The sequence below is a fragment of the Canis aureus genome, chromosome 12 (genome assembly GCF_053574225.1).
Source record: "Canis aureus isolate CA01 chromosome 12, VMU_Caureus_v.1.0, whole genome shotgun sequence".
In the NCBI taxonomy this organism is placed as follows: Eukaryota; Metazoa; Chordata; class Mammalia; order Carnivora; family Canidae; genus Canis; species Canis aureus.
In genome coordinates this window covers 60,920,425-60,942,376 of record NC_135622.1, presented here as the reverse complement: position 1 = coordinate 60,942,376, position 21,952 = coordinate 60,920,425, and the positions used below count along the sequence as shown (strand labels likewise).

The window sequence follows — 21,952 nt, the reverse complement described above, 5'->3', positions numbered from 1 at the left end:
ACAATTTTTTAAAAATTGCTCATTTATAAGCACAAAAAATAAAAAATCACCCATAATCCTACCATTTGGGGAAGCCCCTTGTCAATGTTTTGATGTTTTCCCTCTTATCTTTTCTATGCTAACACATAAACACACACATCAAAACACATAACCATTATAAAGCAATGGGATTTGTTTTGAACAGATGTCATAAAATATACCCATGTAAATGGGTATCATCCTTTGAAATAATCATCTGATGAGTCTGAATGTTTTTTTCTAAGAATGATTCCATTGCTCTAAATACTTTTTGGATCTCCTCTGTTTTGACTGTCAGAGAACCAGTTTAAGAGACCCACAATGAAATCACATCTGATTTTCTTAAGCCTAAATTAGAATTCCCAGATTTATCACTTAATTTATACATGAGACTTGACTCTAAATGAAATTTGATTTTTCCAAATATAGCCATAAAATGAAGACTGAAGCTATTCAAAATAATATTTCCAAACCCTGAAGACAACTTCTAAACAAAGAAGGCATGCTGTTTTGTGGTGATGCTGGTGGTGGGAGGCAGAGTCATGCAAGATCTTTCTTTGTAAGTTGTCCATTTCGAAAGGAATATCCTTTGGGATGTAAATTTCTATCCTGAATCTTGAAAATCTACCACATTATTTTATAAGTTCATCTTCTGTATGAGTATATTCTTGTGTATAAACAGTTATATATTTTAAGAGATAATTTTAGCCATGATTTATATATTTAATGCAACTCAAGTTATGTTTTACACATTTTAAGTTAAGTTTGATAAAAACTCAAATGTATTTTCCTAAAGCCCTTTTCTCCATAATTCTTAATCCCATGTGCATTTTAAAGGAAATGAATTCCGTGTGTTTCTTATTCCATACACTTAACTCGTCAAACAATGTTTTGTAAGGACCCTTTGATATCCAAGAAGCCCTTTGAGTCTTTTTATGAGACTTTTTAAGCCTTTCTCCTCAGAAACAGGAAGTCATGTTTGGCCAGGACCAAAAGAACTTGCATACCAAATGGTTTAAGTTCAATTTGAAAAGGCCACACCACTGGGCTTGGATGGGCTCTCAACATGGCCACACGTGTTCTCCAGGCCCAGAGAAAAGGGCCGGTCAGGGTTTGATCTACTCAGAACCGTGCACTGAAGAGCATCTATGCACCATGTTGGAGTCGCTTAGAAATTTTAAGAGATGGCAGGATCATTTTCAAACAGAAAAAAAAAAAAGGAATCTTTCTAAATTCTATTAGCTTGCAGAATTTTTATTTACTTATTTTTGTGCGTTTTACGGAAGGTGATGCTGGTGAGCATTGAGACGTCCCCTGCGTCTGGTTATCTACTGCCATCTGATTACATTTAGGCAGATTGCATCATCTAGTATTTCTGATTCTTTTTCTTCCCACACACTGCTTTCAACTTTCTGTTTTTCTGCTGCAATCACAAGCCAACACCCGATAGGGGTAAATTCTTCAGGGAATTGTGTTCCTTAATCCATGGATTCCTATAGCTCATTTAACAGAGACATCTGTGCCCAGACGTCAAAATGTCCCTATTAGTCTGTGGTTCCATAAGAATGCTATAGGATGTTGGGAAATCTTACAGGGATATGCACATAAACTAAGGAAAGGTACTTTCTCGAAGCCTAAACCACGCTGAAAAATAAAGTAGGTTTCTCTTCATATTAGGTGTCGAAATAAAGCATATGCTCACATCCTCAAAGGGTGAGGGATACATAAATAAACATATGTTCAGTTTAATACCAAATAATACAACAGATTTAAAAGGGAAGATTTATGCAATTTTATCATAAAAGTTGTATAGCAAAGGAAGAGAAAAAGACTACATGACATAACAGGCAGAAAACTTCATTTGAAGTTGGGAGGAAAAATCCATGAGGTTCCTGTTTTATACCTATATTGACAAACAGGAAGAAAACCCTGTTTTTAATACAATAGCATCACTGCAATTACTGCCATCCCTGGAGTAGAGCAACAACCAGTCTGCTTCTCCCCAGCGCCCCCTCTCTGGTGTAGTTACAATGGCTGTCATTAATCCTGGCAGCTTACATTTGGATATTTTCCAAATGCTTTCAAGTGTATTATCTCATTTGACCCTTATAAAAACCTCTAAGTGTAGATAAAACAAGTATTAATATTGCTACTTGACAAGAAGAAAGCCAGTCACAGAGAAGTTAAGAAACTGCCCTAAAGGTCACAAAGCTAATTAATGGCCAAAGGAAAAGGCTTTACGGAGTATGAGCACGGGGCTAGGCCCTCTACATGATTCCTTCCAAATGATCCCACACGACAGATGCTGTAGGCCTCAGATCAGGAGGCTGGCACTCTGAGAGCCCAAACGACTTGGTCAAGTCTAAGTCACTACAGACGACACCCTCACCCACGGCGACCTCACATCAAAGCTCGTCACCACATTCTCTATCTACATCTGGAAATAAGAACCTGTGCTCTTAATCTAGGAAGGTCTAGCTGACTTTTTACACACAATCGGCCAGTTCTCCTTCCCACTCGTGCCATGAAGGACCCAATACAAGCTGGTCAGATGGAGTTTAAACTGAACCCAGCCATGTACCCAGATAATGATATCAATTCCTTCTATCAGCTCTTTTTTTTTTTTTTTTTTTAATTTTTATTTATTTATGATAGTCACACAGAGAGAGAGAGAGAGAGAGAGGGGCAGAGACACAGGCAGAGGGAGAAGCAGGCTCCATGCACTGGGAGCCTGACGTGGGATTCGATCCCGGGTCTCCAGGATCGCGCCCTGGGCTAAAGGCAGGCGCCAAACCACTGCGCCACCCAGGGATCCCCTTCTATCAGCTCTTAATAAAACCAAGAGCAAACCAAGAACATTTTTATTCTTTAAGTGTGAACTGATACAAAACTATGTAAAATATATCATTAGATAAGCAATTTAGAGGAGAACTAAAGTTATATAAAATCATGAGTAACAAAACAGGCCCATCAGCTTAAGCTGGGGTGTGGGGCTGTGGCCAGGTCTGAGCTGGGGCGACTCTGACCAGCTTTGGAGTCCCTGCACTGCCCTCCCCAGCCTCATGTTACAGGACAAATCACCCACCTTATTTTGCTCTGCAAAATAAGAATTAAAAACATATATATATTTTTAATAATGACGTTTTCTCTTTCTTTTTTGAAAAATATTTTATTTATTTATTCACAAGAGACACAGAGAGAACAAGAGAGGCAGAGACACAGGCAGAGGGAGAAGCAGGCTCCATGCAGGGAGCCCGACATGGACTCGATCCCAGGTCTCCAGCATCAGGTCCTGGGCTGAAAAACCACTGAGCTACCCGGGCTGCCCTAAAAACATATTTTAATAACACATGGTAGGGTTATTGACACCTTTAAAAGAGAATTTAACTCTGTCTGATACAAAGAGAGTTCTAAAATAATTGTTACCAAAAGTTTTTTTTTTCAAGTGAAACTAAAATGATTAGATATCATAATATTTTATCCTTATTCAAAATAAGATAAAAGAAAAGGAACAGGGAGGTGGGAAGGAGCCAATCATGCATCTTACACAATTAATGCAGGTGATGGTCATCTGAATATGATGCGATCAGCCTGCATAACTAAGTAGCCAAGAAATATATCTTTAGGGAAACCTAAAATTAGGGTCTATCAAGGAATTTTTCCGCCAATTATATACAAGATGTCATCTCTCATGAAATAGAAATTAAAAAAAAAAAAAAGAATAGTCACAAAGGTGAGAAAGGATATCCTGTGGATCTCCCAATTAGGGTCCAGAGTAAATAGATAACTTATGTTTGGAATGTGTAAATAGGGGCCTTCTAATCCCAAAGTAGAACACAAAGGCACACATTCCAAAATATTAAAAAGGGGGAAAAAAAACAATTTGAAACATTTAGAGAGGCCAGTATACATTGGTGACAAGTCTTAAATATGGATTATTCTTTTTAAGGAAAAAAAAACACTTAAAAAAAAAAAAACAGGAACTAAAAGTTTCCCAGTGAAAATCTCATGTAATTACTATAAAGAGAAGGGGAGTGTGATTGCTTTGAAAGGAAGCTCTGTGTCGTGAAGCTCTGCGTCGTGCTGCATCCGTTCCAGCCATGAGCATCCAGAGTCCCTATGGGAAGCCAAGTCCTGGACCCAGCCTCACTGGGCGCAGAGGAAAAGGGTACAACAGGCCTTATGAGGAGCAGAACCCCTTTCGAGGAGCCCATGGGAAATGGGAGAGACAGACGAAGGAACTCAGGTGGCAGGTAATAAGTAGCCTCGTAAGGGTAAATTCAAAGTACTCAGGGACTCAATGGAAATAAAATCTGGTGTGAACCTTAAGTACAGAGCAAAGGTTTCCTGGGTTAGAAGGAAGGAAGGAGCATTTCAAAGGGAACAGTGCATAAAAAGGTACAGAAACAGGGAAAGGCATGGTGCGGCTCCTTCACAAAATGAAAAGTATCTTGGTATTGTTAAAAACAGGGTATCTGACAAGGAAAGAAGATAAAGAAAAAGTTATTCTGACCCTTATGAAGATAATAAAGAAGAGTTTGGTCAATACAATGCAACAGGTGGAGGGACTGTGCTGAGCTCCTCTTGGGGCAAAGAGGAGGAGGACTGAGCCAGGGAACAGTGAGAGGGGCCTGCCCACGCAGAATTGCTAATGGAGGACATCAGGGTGGAGGGTTCTTGCTAAGGCAGACCAAGGACCTAGACATGATGCAAGAAAGAGCAGAGCCTTCGCTGGGCTGCAGAACAAAGACGGGACAGAAGAATGCTCAGAGGGGCCTGATGGAAGTTTCCCCAATGTTGGCCAAACAGCAAGACTTAAATGTTGATGGAGAAAGTGTGCAAGGTCAGCGTCAGAAAGGCTGGGTGTGTTAAGAATTGGATTTAATCATTAGGGGGAAAAGTGAAGCCATTGCAACATTATGGGTTTTAGAAATATTTTTGGAAATTAATTTTTAGAAATGCCTTTCATATTTAAAATTATTTTCTTCCCAGTGATAATTGAGAAAAAGAAGAATTTACTAAACGCAGGTCAGAATCCATCACATACCATTGGAAACCTTTGATTGATTGAGAATCAAGCCTTTCCCATGTGTGCACTGGGAATTTCCCCCAAAATAAGCTGAGAAACTTTTCTGCAAATAAGTAAAAGTCTAGTCTCCACAGCTCTAAAATCCCAATGACAACTAACTCTCCACTGGCACCCTTGTGGGAACAGTTTGTTGCAGGCACAAGGTCATCTTGGAAGGTTGTCGAAAATTCATCTGGGAAGTGCCCCTTGTAAAGGCTCAGTCAACTGTGTGCAGAGGGGCTGTTAACTTGCCTTGATCCTACTGCTCCTGCCACTTTCATTTAAAAAGAAAAATGGAGGGTCTTCCCTGATCCTCTCAGTCCTTCCCTGAAGGTTATCCTTCTCACATACTGACTTTGACACCCCAGGTTCCTGGACAGTGGGAAGGTAGATGCCCACCAGTCTAGGAGGGCCAGACCAGAAGCCCATGTTAGTGGAAGCAGCTCACTGGATTAGTGCAAAAATGTGACCACCGAGGACACATACTGAACCCAAATGCATGAAGATGGACTTTTGCTGGCCACACTAAGGCTTATTCAGTTATCAGAAACAGAATATGTAAGGCAGCATTGGATACATCTATCTATCTATCATCTATCTATCTATCTATCTATCCATCATCTATCATCTATTTACATAGTATTTCTGATCCCTTATGCCATCTTCCAGCTCCACACCAATCCCGGCTGTGTGAATTACAGGTCATCAGCAGCTCTGAAATTTAGTTTCTTGATCTGTAAATGACAATAACTACCCCCAATTTGTGGTGTGTTGTGAGTAAATTAGATAAGCCTTCTAAAACCCCTACCACCTTGCTCATGATAGGCAATGAGCATCTCTTATACGTGGAGCTGGGCCAGATTTGAATCTATTAATCTTTTTGTTTGTCTCTTTTCTTTCAAGGATTGCATTAAGACTGGAAAAAAAAATCTCCTTACTTTTTTATGCAGGAGCCCAGTTTTCTTGTGTTCAAAGCCCATAGGACCCTGACTGAATCCTGGGGGAAGCAACTACTCCATTGTAAAACAATCTTCCCTCCTGGCTCTCACCCAGGGTGTACTTGTCCTAGAAAACAGACAAAAGGGTGCACCTGGGTGTCTCAGTGGTTGAGCATCTGCCTTTGGCTCAGGTCATGATCCCAGGGTCCTAGAATTGAGTCCTACATTGGGCTTCCCAAGGGAGCCTGCTTCTCCCTCTTCCTGTGTCTATTCCTCTCTCTCTCTCTGTCATGAATAAATAAATAAAATCTTAAAAAAAAAAAAAAGAAAAAAGAAAGAAAGAGAGACAAAGCTCTCACAACAATTGAAAACTACTTTTAAAAAAGAAAATAAACCAACCAACCAACCCACCAACAAACAAATAAATAAATATGAGTGCAAAGAGAAAGAGTCTGCACAATGCAAGTGTGTAAACTGTAACAAGCAAATGCAGCATTAACTGTATGGATAGTAAAAGTATGAGCCATGCTCTCCATACATTTTATTTGTCAGATCTCCCTGAAAAGGCCTATAAAAAGCTGGGAGCTTGGGCCACTTTCTCTAGGGGATCTGTAAGCTGTGGCAGCTGACACTGGTAAAATAGGTTATATGGAACTTTAGAAATTACAGCTTGATTTGGCTGGTATTTATTGCCTGGGTAATGCACAGAAACACTAAAACAGAAAAGCACACGTTTCCATCTGTGCCACATTATAGCACCATGCGTGAGGAGAAGAGACATTTTTCATTTAAAATGGCGGCAGTGGCCCCTCCTCCTCTGATATCCTACCCTACCACATATGACATAGCAAAAACAGACTGACTATAAATGTGAGTCTACCATCCTGAAAGCGGAAATATTCCAGCACTCACGTCTCCCCCCCAGTACACCTTCCAAAAAAGGAGTTGGATCAGGTGTTCCCATTCTCTCTCCTTCTGAAACTGATTCCTTGTTGCTTGCTTGCTTCTCTTCTTTCTCGCTTTTTCTTAGGGACAAAACAGCTACAACAACCATGTCTCCAAAGAAACCTCTGCAGTACATACTTCCCTGTGATACTTAAGGTGGAAGATAAATCGTTCTTCAAAACAAGGCAGGGGAATAGAGATGTGGTTCCTGGCCATGTAAGAGTTAAGTCTTCATTTCACATTCTAAAGCTCTGCTGAGTTCCTGACTTCTCAGATTCCCTCTAAGCCTCAGCCCGAGAGATAGGAAAGGAGCCCTATCCTGCCTTATCAACAGCCATTTGAAAGGTGATCGAGCTGGTTAAAGCAGATGGCCATCCCTTCTCAACAGGGATTTTAACAGCTTTTTTTTCTTGGGGTTGTTTTAGCAAGCCTGGAGGCTAGGCGGAGATTGTGAGCTTTGTTATTCCATCTGGGATTTCTCAAGGAATCCAGTGAAAATGAGAGTCAGGTTAAAACAAACAAACAAACAAGTTAAAAAGAAAAATCCAATCAATTAAGTTGCTGGGAGTGAAAGAGCTGGGTGGGGGCCTCCTCTGCTTACCTCTCCTTTTACCTCCGTCCTTCCGGAGAAGAGCTTCTTTCTTTTGCTAAAATGTGCTTTGTCTTTGGAGGAGAAAATCCTTTAATGTGTTTGAGACCTAAGATTTCCATTTTCATTCAGTTGAGTTCATGATGGCCCCTGAAGGGAGTTATTAGACCCAGGCTGTAAATGTCCCTGAAGATGGCCCCTGGAACTGAGGCAGAAAGAGGTTTCATTTACCCAAGGGCACACAGTTGGGAGTAGCAGAGCTACTGAGTTTTACAGCGACAGGGAAGAGGGGCAGAGGCTCTGGGATCAGTTGGAATCATTGGGTTAGCATCCACTGGCTGTGTGATCTCGGGGAAATGATTGAAATTCTCTGAGCTCTCCTTTCCTGATGCACAGCAGTGGGAGGTCCCTGCACTTGAGAGTTTGTTCTGTGTTGACAGGTCTTGGGACTATCTTAAGGCTGCAGAAACAGCTTTTAAAAATATTTCGGGTCATTCTAGTATTCTAGGTTGCATCTTCTAGGTTATTATAATGACATCTGTGCCTTTGTTCTGGGAGAAGGAAGCACGTTGATGGGCTGTAGCCTAATCACTCTTCTTTGGAACACTCTTTTTCTTGGGTTTTCATGACAATCCCCGTCCTGTGCAAAGCTGTCTTAGAACTAAGAACAAGGAAAATGGAAGCCGAGTTTAGCTTGTGAGTCCTAAAATCGGGAAATCTGGAAGCGGCTAGATGGACTGTCTCCAGTTTCAATGAATATGGCTTAGAGTGAAACTGTACCCGCAACAGCTGCAATGGGAGTGCCGGTCCCAGGCGTGAGAGAAAACAAGGCAGCCATACTCCGCAGGTGAGGACCCAGTGAGGACAGCCATAGGAAGATTTGGTATAGAAGGAATGGGACCACCAACCACTTGAAGGACACCAGGAAAGATAGAGATGCCAAGAACCAAGGAGCTGAAAAGCAGAAGTCAACCTGCCAGGAAAATAGAAATGTGCCCTAGGGATTCCCATAGGGGTCTGGAAAGAGTTTGGTAATCTCACCAGGAGATGGGAAGAAGTAAGAAAAATTGTAGTGGTTTCTAGGTTCCACTTTATTTATAGCATGCAGTATCCAGACACCCACAAAGTTTAGAGGGCAAGGTTTTCCTTAGTTTATTAGACTTTAATTACTTATTCTATATGAATAACATATAACATATGGCAGCATATGAAAAACCTTCACGTATTTGAAGATGACCAGGCACAAAGGAAGTCCCTGGCAAGAATCAGCAGAGAATATACAGAAGAGCAAATCCATATCCCAGTCTTATGCCACCTGAAATCAGTGTATCCGAATGTGAGGGTTCCCATCCTGGTTCATTAATATACTGTCACTTTTGGACTGAATGCTATTTGGTGAATTTCGCAGGTTTATTGCATCGCAGTCTCCTTGACTATAACACAGAGATTAATGGGAATATTTATCTCATAAATCTTAAGGATTAGATAATTAAGACATATAAACACATGTTAGGTCAGTGCATGCACTTGGTAAGTACAAATGCCCATAAAACCAGTTGTTTATTAAAATATATTTCAGAATCATTACTGGCATCAAGGGATAATACCTTTCAGCAGCAATGGAAACAATAAGCTGAGGTCTCAGGTGGCAAAAAACCTTCTGCCTCAGGTCCTTTGCAAGAGGCACATAGAACGACTTCCTGACTCCCCTTGGACACTACTTTTTGCCCCTCGAGAATGAGCCGAGCTAGTTCCTCCCAGGACACAGAAAAGGTCTTCTCCAGACACCTCTGGCACTGCTGGTCTCGCCCACTAGCCTCAGTAGGCTCTTGACTCATTGCCCCATTAGACTGTGATTTTTAAAAAATATTTTATTTATATACTCATGAGAGACAGAGAAAGGGGCAGAGACACAGGCAGAGAGAGAAGCAGACTCCCTGTGGGGAGCCCGATGTGTGACTCGTCCCGGGACCCCGGGATCATGACCTGAATCAAAGGTGGACGCTCAACCACTGAGCCACCCAGGTGCCCCTAGACTGTAATGTTGAAAATAAAAGTTGAATCTCCTTTGCATTTATTCCTAGCACATACTCCAAGGCTGACCAGACCAAGTGCTCAATAATATCTATTACATTAGTGACCAGTAGTATCCAAGAACTGAATACAGAAGATGGTGATTTTGTGTATGTGTGTGTTTGGGAGATGTTGTATTCATGCACTTCTGTGTGCAAGTTGTTTCACTTTTCTTTTTGGTTTTTGTTTTCCACAAGATGTTAGCAGAGACATGGTCTGTTGTCATTTATTTTGTTTTGTATAATCTGTATATCTTTTACTGATTCTGGTATAGTACTTTTCTTTTTTTAAAATATTTTATTTATTCATGATAGACACAGAGAGAGAGGCAGAGACATAGGCAGAGGGAGAAGCAGGCTCCATGTAGGGAATCCAATGTGGGGCTCGATCTTGGTACTCTAGGATCACACCTTGAGCTGAAGGCAGATGCACTTAACCGCTGAGCCACCCAGGCATCGCTGGTATAGTATTTTTCTTATGCTTACTGGCACTTAAAAAGCGTGGAGTGCCTTCATAAGGTATATATACATGTATTCCTGACATGTTCATATCAAATAAGCAATTAAACTGTAATTATTCTTTTCCTCCAAAATCTGTGCATGTTGTAGAGTTATTTGCATATCCAAGGATTAACTTGGTTAAAGTAGCATTTTGTCCACTCATCACAATTTATCGGTCCCTTATGCACTATGGTAAGATAGGAAAGAGGCAAAAGGATGAGTTGATAACCACCATTCCAAATGAAAGGTAGATTCTTAAGAAGCATAGACTAACAGATACATTACATGCACAAACATCATTGTGTTTAAAGAAGAAGCACTAGTACCTCCGGCCTTGTGGTGGGTGGTGTGGGAAAGAATCACAGGGATTATGATGATTAGGATTTTTTTTTAAAGGCTAAGATTCTGTTAGGTGGTCAAGTAAAGGAGGCATGGTGTGTCAGGAGCACTGCCAACATGTGAGTGACGTTAGGATGCATGGTGAGTGGGATGAAGGGCTAGGTGTGAGCACAGAGGTGAGACCTCACATGGCCCTGTGCACCATGCTGAGGGCTTGAACTTGACTTTCTATGGCAAGATGAGTGATGCGCAAGTTCTACATGATGAAATTATGTAATCAGTTTTGTGTTTTAGAGATATCCCTACTTTGTGGAAGGTTGTGTGGTGGGAAACAAACTGAAGTTAGGAGACCACCCAGGAGAGCTCTGGGATGCTACTGATGCCAAAAATTAACACCTCAACTGAGGTAGATGGAAGCTCAGAACCTTAATGTCTGGATAAATATTTCATGATAGCAGTAAAGAATCTTTTCTCTGGACCCTAAATAATGCTAGATAGTCCAATATCCAACAATTGCACATGGACCTGCACATGGACCCTGGCACTAGGACTATGAACATTCCATTCAAAAAATTCTGCAAGCGACCTCTGATTTGAACGATATAAAATTTACTTAAATTTTGGTTTACAAGTGGAGCACATCATATCATGGTCTTACTATAGAAATAGAGTAATTTTGTGATTCTCTATAGACAAAGCTTATTTTGTTTTGGTTCTACTTTGATACTATTTCGAAGAATTGTATGGACAGTTCTAAGGTGAGATCCGCAGACATGTTCTAGAATAAATAATATTTATGTTGGCCCCAAGCTTTCTTTTGTTAACATTATTGACAGGATCTGTCCCATGTATGCCACATGTCTAACAGGTATTTTAATAAAAATGTGTGTATCATGGCCTCAGTTTAATCAAAAGCCTAGTTCCTCTCCTGGTCCTCACATCTCCTTGACCCACTTGGAACAAAATGCTTCCTCATCCGTGTGCAATGGGAAAGACACGAGGAGATCTTCCCTTCTTCCTCACATTGGACTATGTAGGCAATTGCTCTTACATTGACCAGAAATAGTTAAGAGGAATCTGCTGACTGGTGTGAATGTGTCAAGATCACCTTCTGGCCTAGGATGAGGCAGGATACTAGAACAAATTGGAGTTCTGTTTGGAAGGAAGGAAGAGAAGATGTTGAATAGATATCACCTTGGACCACAACCAAGTATAGAGCATCCTAGACTACATTTAAGAAGGTCAGTAGGATAAGGACAATTCAAGAAGAGAGATCTAGCTAGACAGGCAGGCACAACCCTGTCCTAGGTCCCCAGCCTTTAGAGAGGAGGCTCTGTGGCGCCCATGGGAGCTCTACTTTGGACAGGATGGAGCTCCATTGTAAAATGTGCCTCTCACTGTATAGGGTGGATTCACTGTTTTTACATTTTGTAAAATCTAGATTTATGAGCCTTGTAAATATTAGTTTAGGCAGGTACATGGAATTGATGTGCTCTACCTAAATCCTAGGGTCAAAACACTGGCACTCAGCAGGCAAAAAATCAGAGAAATATAATTCTTCATAGAACTTGTAAAATTCTGTAGGCACTGCATTCCCTAACACACGCAGAAATGCAGTGAATGACATAAGATACAAATAGTCTTACCACCTTACAATTCATTGCCTCTGTTTTATAGTGTCACCTAATGTAAATATTAGGTGTTTACATAACTCACTTCTGTCTACACTGAATCCACTGTTCCCTGGTTTCAAACAATGGCATTTAGAATATTCAGTATATCACCAGCTACAGCAGAAGTCTCCAAGAGCATAGCACCAACTCAGTTAAATTTTGCCTTAGGAAAACCAATTTTTCATTAAGTCGCCAAGATCACACACATTCCAACATAGAAATAGTCTCTAATTTTGGACTTTGGAAACATTAGGATATAGTACTTTGGCTGCTATCAGATCTATTTAGATACCTTTCCTGCTTGCAATGACACAAGTTTTATGGCAACACACTCAGGGAGCATATTGAGGTTTCCCATCCCTTTATTCCCCATCAGCTGAATATATTCAAATATATTCAGATAGTGCCTAGGCTACTCTTGCTCTCTGCTCGAAGATGGGAATCCAATGATGCAAATGGTACAGGGCCCATGCCCTTATCTAATCACGTGGTCTCTGGAGTCAGATGACCTGGAGAAACGTGAAACTTTAGAGCTGAGCAATCAAAGAGCAAGGACCAGCTCTCTGCAAGCATGGCTGTGAACTCTTCAGTTGTCATTCTCAGAGCAGAAACTATAAGCCACCAAGGACTCTGGTCATATCCTCATTTCTCACAACTGAACGGCACACATTCTTTCTTGTTCTTTCTCCTCATCCAATTCTGCAAAAGCTAGCCAACATTTTTTTTTTTTATAACAACAATGCAAAGAACTTTACACAGGGAATTAGCAATTCTCTTTCTCTGTGAAGGACATAGCCTAGCTTCTGAGAGGAGTTGAACTTTGTCATAACACCTAGATGAAGAATAATAGACCCAGGTTCAGCTTTCTGTGGGAAGAAAGTCTCATTACAGGATGATGTCAGAGGGCCTTGGTTCTTACACAGAATTTTCCCTTGACGATTGCATCATATTCCCCTTACTCATTTATTAATTAATTAGCTTTTCTGTCAAGCAGGGGACCAAGCAGAGGAAATATTCTGAGAAATAACACTGCATCAGACCTGGTCATTCAAAGTAAAATGAAAATAGATCCCGGTTTTTATCCTCCTTGCTTAAATTATGATTGTAAATTTAGGATACACCAGCCAATGAGCAAAAGAAACTATCAGGAGCAAGAGAAGAATTTCTCCCTAGCAAACTGAAAGACATGACCCACAGTCTCAGATTGGTTCCCCTTTTGACCAATACAGTATTTAATAATTGTTGTTGATAAATTTTCAGGGGTTTTTGTGGCCTTTAATTCTTTAAAATTTTCAGGGGTTTTTGTGGCCTTTAATTCTTTACTTTGTTACAGAAACAACTCTTGCACTGAGGTAGGCTGCATATTATTTTGACTTGTATCCTGGTCACAAGTTTTTACCAATTTTTAAAAATTCTTTCTGAAGTGTCCTAAGAGTATACATCAGATACCCTCATGATTTCAACTTCTTTATTAAAAGTTTTATGATTGGGGATCCCTGGGTGGCACAGCGGTTTGGCACCTGCCTTTGGCCCAGGGCGCGATCCTGGAGACCCGGGATCGAATCCCACATCGGGCTCCCGGTGCATGGAGCCTGCTTCTCCCTCTGCCTGTGTCTCTGCCTCTCTCTCTCTCTCTGTGACTATCATAAATAAATAAATAATTAATTAAAAAAATAAAATAAAAAATAAAAGTTTTATGATTAATCACTTGTATTAAACATTTTACACCTAGTTATATCACCAAATATTTAAAGAAATGGTTCCATGAAATAAAATACAATAATTTTTAAGGAGATAGCTTGTACCTTATTAATTTTGTAATTAATTTGTAGCCATACAGCATCGAATGTGAAAAATATTTCTGCAAAAAAGTATTATTCTTTTATTTTATAGGTTAAATAAATAAGGTTAGATAGTCTAAGTGATAGGCTAGTAAATTCTAGAAATTGCATTTGATCCCAAGTCTATCTGACTCAATGATTCAAAACCTCCCTGTCTTTCTATGAAAATCAATGTTTCTGTTTATAACTAAGTACAGGAAAATCAAGTGTTTTATTTTGCTTTTTAATTCTTAAAAAGTGCTCTCTTGGAATACACTTTTTAGTGAAATATTTAAATTTTTTCTCAAGTTTAAATGGTGATAAAATGTTGATATACCTCAAAGGGATATAATTGCCCAGTTTTCTTCTAAGAATCTTCAAGTTTATACGTCATGGTTAAAGAAGTATGAATACATCATTGCTGCTTTTCCAGAAGAGGTTGAAGGATTTGGCAGCCACCAAAGGAATGTGTGTTTCTTTACTGTGAAATCTCCCAGTCATCCAATTATATTCAATAATCACTTATAAATTTGAGCCATTTCAAAGTGAGCAATAACACTAAAACTACGGCAGAAAAACTCATGCAATTTATCTGACTTCAACACACACACACACACACACACACACACACACACACACACATCACTGCCTGGATAAAGGATTGGCTAAATAATTAGCAGGACCCAGCGAAAAATGAAAAGGGAATCCCTTTGTCTGAAAATCATTAAGAATTTCAAGCGAGTGAGAGCAAAGCATTATGCAGTCCTCAGGGATGTCTGACCATGGGGTTTTGCGTGACTGCAGGTCACGTATCTTGAGGCAGACCCTGCCGTGGACTTGAGGTCCATGACTAGTTCTGGCTCCAGCGTGACCTCCCCCTGGCTCGATGACACTATCAGGTCACCAATCCCCTCCAACCCTCAGTTTCCTTGTGCACATTCTGAAAATAGAAATGTGTCCCTCTGAAAGTCAGTGTTAGGACTAAAATAAGGTAATGATGCAATGTTTGCTCATCAACACTGATGCTACACCTACCATAACTTTTGTCCTTCACACATTTTTTTTTTCCTTCACACATTTTGTATATGTTTTTTTTCATAATTTTAACACTAACCAAAGGAAAAGGCCAAAAGACAAGTCAGTGTTGTGTTATTCTTCTTTTCATCCACTGTCGGACTTATACAGTAGTCAGCAATAAGTCGGCTTGACAGAGTATTTGCTGACTTTTCACATGGCTTTTAGAATCTACTTGGTATCTCTATTTTTATAAAAATAAATATAGACCTAAAAGTTGAAATCCTACTCTAGCAATCAATTTTTTTACTTCATTGCTGACCTTTATAAAGTCACATTTTCTCTTCTACCCTCAGCACGCCTTTGGCTATCTTTCCAACTCTATTTTCTACCAATAAGCACAGTTATTTGAAAAGAAAGATCAGCAGACATACACAATCTCTCTGAGCGCAAAACCAACTACATTTCCTTTAAACCAAGCTTTTATTGAGAAATAACAGCTTCTGTAGATATGTGCACCCTGCTTTGTAAGAGGCAGTCCTTGTTTCTTTCTCTAACTACACTCTGAGAAATGCCGAGCTTTCATGAAGTCCCCCCTAGAGACAGCCTGCACACCAAGAAGATAGACAGCAGTGGAGACCAAGGTGGCAGATTTTAGGGTTTCCCACTCTAGCTTCAATTCATTTCATAGGGAAAATACCTTGAAATGTGAGCTGGAATCTTCCAGTCATTCAGTTTCCCTGGACCTATATACTTCATATCCCAGGAAGATACATGGATTCATCTGCTAGAGATGCCATGGCAAAGCACCAAGGGCTATTGGGCTTACACATAGGAACATGTTTCTCACTGGTTTGGAGGCTGGAAATCCAAAACCGAGGTATCTCAGGGCTGGTTCCTTCTGAGGACCAGGAGGAGGACTCTGTTCCAGGCCCCTCTCCTTGCTTGTGAATGACCATCCTCTCCCAGATTCTCCACATCTTTGTCCTCTCATCTATGTCTGCCTCCATATTTCCTGTTCTTCTAAGGACACCAGTCATATAGGATTGGGGCCATCCTCATGACCTCATTTTAACTTGATCAGATACAAAGATCTTTTCTCCAGATGAGGTCATGTTCTGTGGTACTAAGGATAAGGATTTCAACTCATAAATTTGGGGACACAATCCAGCCAATAATATGTCACAACAGAATCTCCAAAATTGGAAGGAATCAACATTGCTGTAAAATTTCAAAAGTCTAGTCTTGGATTAGAAGGAAGTGTAGGAGGGAAGGAAATTGGGACACAGGGTAAAAATTAAAATAAAAGGCATGGCTGGGAGAAACAGAAATCATTACAAAGCTGAGATTTGAAACTGGCAGGGTGCACAGGTGGTCTGCAGGGTCTGGGAAATCAGCACACTCAGGCCTGAGCAGAGCCCCCATGGATGTGGCACGCTGTCAGCATAGAAATGGTTATGTGAGAGGGTCTTCAGGAGTCTCTTGGAATTTCCCTCAATTCATCATGACTCAATGGCTGTCAAAAGCACCCCAAAAAGAAATATGTTCATCTCTTGCCCTTAATTTCTTCCTCTATTAGATGAAACAGCCACTTCATAAAGTGCTGTGATTCCAAATGTTCACTATGTCCTATGAAGAAAAGTCATGCTATGTGTCACCTGAGCAATCAGGTGTCTCTTCCCTTCTAAAACTAAATGCCAGTGGAATCATCTTTCTATAACCCAAGCTCTCTCTGATGTCAGTCTAAGGAATGGGAACTGCAGGTAGAAAAATATATCTATTAAAGGAAGTATTTAATGAACAGATTTAAGGATTCTGGGAAGATGCAAAGAGAATGGCAGATGGCAGGATGGAGAAGTAACACCTAAAAATAAAACAAGACAGGCAGAGGGAAAGAGAGACTAGTCAAGAAAAAAACAATGAAAAAATTCAATAGAGAAAAACCCTTTTCCATGAGAGGTAGCAAAACTCTCTCTTGACCAAACTTTATCCCATTTTCATGGAGCTGTCTTCTACAGGAGGCCTCAATCTTGACCTGTAAAGACCTAAACAAATAGGAACAGTTTCTAACAGCTGAAGGGCATGTCCCTAGGGCCACCCCAGCCTCCCTTAAATTGCCCGAGAAAACTCAAGGCAGACAGATGACCCACTATGTGCTGCAGCTGACACCTGAAGACAAGGTCTCATTGCCCCATCTCTGTGGAGGGCAGGAACCTACTTCAGTGAGCACCAGTTAGCACACCCAAACCACCCCCCTTCCAGCTCTTAATATTTTTTTCTTTCCTTGGCTCCATGGAGCTCCTGTTCACTTCATCCCAAAAGCCCAGTCATCTCGGCACCAATGGAAGTTGAGTTCAGCTCACAATGGACTCTTTCCCTATTGCATTAGTGTGCTATTGATTAAAATCTATTCAGTCAAGGTGCCTGGGTGGTGCAGTCAGTAAGCATCGAACTCTTGGTTTCAGTTCAGGTCATGATCTCAGGGTCATGAGATGGAGCCCAATGTAGGGCTTTGAGCTCAGTGGGGAGTTGAATTCAGATTCTCTCTTCCTCTCTCTCTGCTCCTTGTTCTGTGCTGTCTCTATCAAATAAATAAATAATTTTTTTAAAAAATTGTTCTGTCCACTTTAACAACTGTCCAGGTTTGTCTTTGGCAGTGGTCATAGAAAATCAGAGGACATTATTCTGATGGGGATGATCAGCCTCATAGCATCCAGATCTCTTCTTTATTTCTGTTCATCATCCGAGAGAGCAGACAGTGGGAAGTGGGAATTCCAGCCCTCTCTTGGCTATGACCACAGAAGGCTTTGCCTTTCATGCTAGTGACTCAAGGTGCTGGTTTCTCTGTGGTCAGCAGCTCAAGACTTGAGTTATATTGAGAAATTAACACTAAGAGTTGGAAATAAATCTTACAACTTCTGGTGTTTTCATTTTTCAATATCTTGATCTAACTTCATCTTAAATAAAGTGAGACATAAACCTGATTCAGGGTCATGTTTACATCATGCTTACATTGATTTAATACAAGTCAATGTCTTACATTCAAAAAGCACAATATATTTGGAGAGAAGATAGAGAAATATTCTTCCTCTAGTCTTTCATGCCTAAGAAAAACATGGTTCAACCCAAAGATATCAGCCCCACACCGTTACCACACAGCCCTGCTTACTAGAGGCCTTGTGTGCCCCAGGCAGTAGAGGCTTTGTAGGTGGGGAGTCATGCCCACCCTGGCCAGCTTCATAGGAGGAGTCACAATGGCTAGGTGACAGCCAGCTTCAGAATACTGGTCTCCAGATCTTCATCAGAATGCAAAGCCTCACAATTGCAAATGTCTCATTTCTCTTAAAGAGGTTATTTTTCAATAGTATTTTATAAAAAAAAAAAATGTAGGATAGTCACACCTAGAAGCATGTTAAAAAAATAGATTATTTAGTCAGATAGGAGAACTATCACACACACACTTGACTACCTAAAGAGATGAAACCCAGGGACAGATCTATAGTCTCCAGTGGATGGAGACATTAGACTAAGCCTAGAATATCAGAGAGTGCTGGATGTTTCGAATTCCCACCTCCTTGAGGATAAAAGTTCCAAAACAACCTTTTAGAACAGGTTCTAATGACCTAAATTATCTTAACCTTGTTTTCTTTGGTGGTGGTGATGTTACCAAAGCAGCAGAGTATCTCTGTGTCAGTGCATTTATATGGTGGTTTTAATTAATTCCATGTGTGGCTAATCTGATGATTCTTGCACATCCCACTCTCTCTCCTAGCACAGAAATATCTAAGAGTAACCGTCCAAGTCACTGTACTGTCATCATTCACCTCTGATGTATAAAGATGAGGTGGTAAAAACATATTGGACCCACAGAGGCACCACCTCAATGATATTGCTGACCATGAATGGTCTGCATCTAACCTCAGTGGATTCTGCAACCCAACCCACAATCCATCCTGCTACTTCCAGCACCTTCTTGTCTTTTATCATTAGTTTCAGAGGTAGAGTTTAGTGATTCATCAGTTGCATATAACACCCAGTGCTCATTCCATCACGTGCCCTCCTTAATGCCCATCCCCCAGTTACCCCATCTCCCACTCCTCCAGCAACCCTCTGTTTCCTATGATTAAGAGTCTCTTATGGTTTGCCTCCCTCTCAATTTTCATCTTATTTCTCTTCCCTTATGCTCATTTGTTTTGTTTCTTAAATTCCACACATGACTGAAACTATATGATAATTATATTTCTCTCACTGACATATTTCATTTGGCATAATACCCTCTAGTTCCATCCACATTGTTGCAAATGGCAAGATTTCATTCTTTTTGAAGGCTGAGTAATACTACATTGTGTGTGTGTATATATATATATATATATGTGTGTGTGTGTGTATATATATACACACATCTGTGATATATATAACACATCTTCTTTACCCATTCATCTGTCGATGGACATCTGGGCTCTTCCCCGTAGTTTGGCTGTTGTGGATATTGCTGCTACAAACATTGGGATTCAAATGCCCTTTCGAATCACTGTTTGTATCCTTTGGATAAATACCTAGTAGTGCAATTGCTGGGTCATAGGGCGGCTCTATTTTTAATTTTCTGAGGAAACTCCATACTGTTTTCCAGAGTGCTTTGCATTCCCAGCAGTAGTGTATGTAGTTTCCCCTTTCTCTGCATCCTTGCCAACATCTGTTGTTTCCTAACTTGTTCATTTTAGCCACTCTGACCAGTGCGAGGTGGTATCTCATTGTGGTTTTGATTTGTATTTCCCTGATGCCAAGTGATGTTGAACATTTTTTCATATCCAGCGCTTTCTTTTAATATGAGGTTTTCTGCAGATCTATTCCTAGGCAACCAAGCCAGGGCAATAGTCCAGGGCTATATTCTGGAATCCTTCAGTCATTGCCAAAACCAAGTGTTTAGGAAAAAAAAAAAAAAGGAAAAAAAGTCTAAGAGTCTAAGATACCACAGTTTCATAGAATCCAAGTATTGTGAAGGATCTCAGAAACCACCTATTCCGTAGCCCTCTGATCCCACCTGAGGCTAGAACCTACCACACAGCAGTGTGCCTAAGGGACCACCTGCTTCTGCTGCAATGGACCCCCTCCAAGGAGGCGACAGCCCTGGCCCCAGAGAAAACAGATGTGGTCAAGAGTTAATTACTTCCAGATGATGCTTTCCATATCATCTTCAGAAAGAAGCTTCCTACATCCCAATGGCTCATTGTCTCAGAAAGAGAGGCTTGCCTTTTGGTGTATTGGGGTACCTCAAAATTAAATGTGAATGAAGCTGGCGTAGGTGTACTATAATGTAGCCCTATAGGGTTAGTGCACTGATTGGGTGAATACAGAGCCAGGGCAAAGGTCAGAGGCATGCCACAGCTGAAGATTTAAAGGTGAAACATTCCTGAAGTCCACCTGAAGTACAGCCCTGCAAAGGTGGCTCCTGTGGTCTTATGAAGGCTGCTGCTTTTCGGTTCTCCCTGAGATCTGTGGTATGCAATCTGGCCCTGGCTCAAATAGTATTGATGTGGAGCTAAACTTTGGTATATTTTGGACTAGAACTCTGTGTTGCATCAATTCCTAACTGCATGACATGAGACTACTCCATCAAGCTTACTTCTAGTGGTGGTAACGATGACCACAGGGCCACAGAGTTGATTAGCGCACTGGCTGCTAATGCCTCCATTCCAACTGTGCTCATTTTACTCCTAATGGTCAGCGCAGCTTCCTGTGCCTTCAAGATGAGTGTGCTATCTATTGCTGGTGCACCACCCTCCACCTCTCTCTCTCTCTCTTTCCTGTTGAACAATTGTTTTTAATGTATAGTCCTGGAGGACTGGAGACAAAAGTCCACTTGTAAATAAACAATGCAATTATTTTGGGTTCATCCTACTTTGCATTTGGAGTGTGATACACTAATGCACAATCTGTAGGTTCACCTGCCCTAGCTTTTTGTCCTATGTTGGTCACTATCATCTATGGGTCTGGTTGGCAATCAGACCTTCTAGGGGGCCACACTTGAGCACAGGAATGTGACATTATCATTCCACAGAGTCACTCAGCATCCTGACTACAGAGCTGCATAGGAGCCATTCCCTTTGTCTCTAGGCAGCTTAGAGGACTGAGCCCAAATGACCTCTCTTCACACTGGGAGGTTTGGAGGGACAGGGAAAAAATTTTCTAGATGAAAAAAAAAAAAATTTTCTAGATGAAGCTCAGCCCTTGGGAGACAGCCTTTCTCTGTTGCCTTGTCCTATTTCCTAGGAGAGCCTTTCCTTCCCTGATAATTTCATCTGAAGGATTCTGTAACTCCTCTTCCAGAAGAAAATAATAATAATGTCACTCATTCATTCATTTTATAAACATTTATTTTTTTTCAGACTTTCTTTAATGCTTCCTAAAATCTCTGATTTTTGCCCACTTCCTTCTAGTTAATCGTCTTCAATGGGTTTGTCTCGATCCTGACACTAGCTTGCCTCACCTTCTTTATACTGCTGAACAAGACTGGCAACACCACTCTGCAGGATGAGCGATGCTGTCTGTGATCATGACATGGTGTGTCCCATGTGGCACAGGAAGGCACATCCAGACAATGAGTCTAATGTTTTCCTTTATAATGGCAACTTTAGAATCAACTATTAAAAAATAAGAATGGGATATACAAATATTACAAGCAATCATTATTTCTAGCTTTTTCCTTTTGTCCTTTCTGTGGCAATATCCTACCTAATGAGGCCCAATGTGCTACAGAACTTTCACTGTCACAAACAAAGCAACAGTTCAATACCACCCTTTCTTCCTTTTCTGGCCTCAAACTCAAGTCATGCACCATATTAACTGCAAACAGCAGGGTCTTAATCATTCTTAGTTGCCAAATAGCCTAGCAAATTACATATTGCACTGGCTCTGGGTACTGCTAGAGGAAACAAATGCCTATGTTTATGTGGAAAATATGACCATATAACATAA

The 21,952-nt window shown here is 40.7% G+C and overlaps 1 protein-coding gene across 4 annotated transcripts in view; it reads left to right on the top strand.

Annotated features, from left to right (window-relative positions):
• Window positions 1-21,633, top strand: part of LOC144324732 (uncharacterized) — a 72,639-nt gene extending 51,006 nt beyond the window's left edge. For all 4 annotated transcript variants that reach the window (XR_013390161.1, XR_013390162.1, XM_077916053.1 and 1 more), the window contains exons 6-8: window positions 448-577; window positions 7,055-7,185; window positions 21,415-21,633. The gene's annotated coding sequence lies outside the window, so the exon portion shown is untranslated. The remainder of the gene's footprint in view (window positions 1-447; window positions 578-7,054; window positions 7,186-21,414) is intronic.
• The last annotated feature ends 319 nt before the right edge of the window (window positions 21,634-21,952 follow it).